Here is a 2151-nt window from a genome sequence, read left to right as displayed (position 1 = left end):
TCAATTGAGGGACACTTAGGTTGCTTCCATCTCTTAGGTATTGTGAAGAGAGCAGCAACAAACATGGATGTGCAAGTGCCCCTGAGATAGGATGAGTTCTTTGGGTATATGCCAAGGAGTGGTATAACTGGGTCAAATGGTAGGTTCATTTGTAGATTTTTAAGAGTTCTCCACACTGCTTTCCATAGGGGTTGAACCAGTTTGCAGCCCCACCAGCAGTGGATGAGTGTTCCCCCTTCCCCACATCCTCTCCAATATTTGGTATCATTTGTTTTCTTGATCTTAGCCAGTGTGACTGGGGTAAGGTGGAATCTTAAAGTGGATTTGATTTGCATTTCCCTAATTATTACGGATGTTGAACATCACTTAAGATGTTTCATAGCCATCTTTACTTCTTCTTCTGAGAACTCTCTGTTCAGCTCCTTAGCCCATCTTTTAATTGGGTTGCTTCTTGTCTTGGTTCTCTGTTTTTTGAGTTCGTTATGAATTCTGGTTATTAAACCTCAGTCAGATGTGTCGCTGGTGAAAACTTTCTCCCATTCTGTGGGTTTTCTGTTTGTTTCCTTGGATGTCTCCTTCGATGTACAGAGGTCCCATTTGTTATTTCTGCCCTTGTTTCCTGGACAATTGATGTCCGGTTTTGAAAATCCTTTCCTAAACCTATATCTTTTAGGTTTTTGCCAATGTTTTCTTCTAATAGTTTCAGAGTTTCAGGCCTTACGTTGAGGTCTTTGAGCCATTTGAAATTGCTTTTTATGCAGGATGAAAGATAGGGGTTTAGTTTCATTTTTCTACAAGTGGAGATCCAGTTTTGCCAGCACCATTTGCTGAACATGCTGTCTTTCCTCCAGATAAAGTTCTTGGCCCCTTTGTCAAATATCAGGTGGCTGAAATCGTATTTACTCATATTTGGGTCTTCAATTTTGTTCCATTGATCTATGGGTCTATTTTTGTGCCAGTACCATGTTGTTTTTATGACTATAGCTCTGTAATACAGCTTGAAATCTGGTATATTAATCCCCCCAGCATTGGTCTTAGTGCTTACGGTTGTTTTGGCTATCCAAGGTCTTTTGTGCTTCCATATGAATCTTAGGGTAGTTTTTTCCAATTCTGTGAAAAATGTCATGGGGATTTTGATCGCCATTGCGTTGAATCTATATATGCATTTTGGTAGGAAGATCATTTTCACAATATTAATTCTTCTAATCCATCAGCATGGGAGGTCCTTCCGTCTTCTGATGTCTGCTTCAACTTCTTTCTTCAAACATTTAATATTTTCATTGTAGAGCTTTTTAATGTCTTTGGTCAGGTTTGCTCTGAGATATTTTTTTTTGCAGCTATTGTGAATGGGAGTGTTTCCATGTGCTCTTTCTGTGATTGCTTGTTATTGGTATATAGAAAGGCTATAGACTTTTGTAGATTAATTTTGTAACCTGCCACTTTACTGAACATGTTAATAATTTCTAGGAATTTTCTGGTGGAATTTTTTGTTTCCCTTAGATATAATATCATATCATCTGCAAAGAGGGATAATTTGATCTCTTCTTTTCTGATTATTACTCCTTTAATCTCTTTTGCTTGTCGTACTGCTCTCGCAAGAGTTTCAAGGACTATGTTAAAGAGAAGTGGGGATAGTGGACAGCCTTGTCTGGTTCCTGATTTCAATGGGGATGCTTTCAGTTTGTCTCAATTTAGAATGATGTTGGCTGTGGGTTTGTTATATACGGCTTTAATTATGTTGAGGTATGTTCCCTCCAATCCAATTCTCACTAGGACTTTGAATATAAATGCATGCTGAGTTTTGTCAAAGGCCTTCTCTGCATCTATTGAGATGACCATATGGATCTTGTATTTTAGTCCATTTATATGATTTATGACGTTTATTGACTTACATATATTAAACCATCCCTGCATCTCTGGGATAAAGACAACTTGATCATGGTGGATGATCTTTTCGATGTGTGTCTGCATGCGGGTTGCAAGTATCTTGTTGAGAATTTTTGCATCTATGTTCATTAAGGATATGGGTCTATAGTTTTTTTTTTTTTTCATTGTATCTTTGCTGGCTTCATAGAAGGAATTTGGAAGTTTTCCCTCCATTTCTATTTTTTTGAATAAATTAAGTAGTATTGGATGCAGATCTTCTTTAAA

The sequence above is a fragment of the Nannospalax galili genome, unplaced genomic scaffold, assembly GCF_000622305.1.
Source record: "Nannospalax galili isolate Female #2095 unplaced genomic scaffold, S.galili_v1.0 scaffold115, whole genome shotgun sequence".
NCBI classification, from domain to species: Eukaryota; Metazoa; Chordata; class Mammalia; order Rodentia; family Spalacidae; genus Nannospalax; species Nannospalax galili.
The sequence above is the reverse complement of the archived record's forward strand: the minus strand, read 5'-3'. Positions refer to the sequence as shown.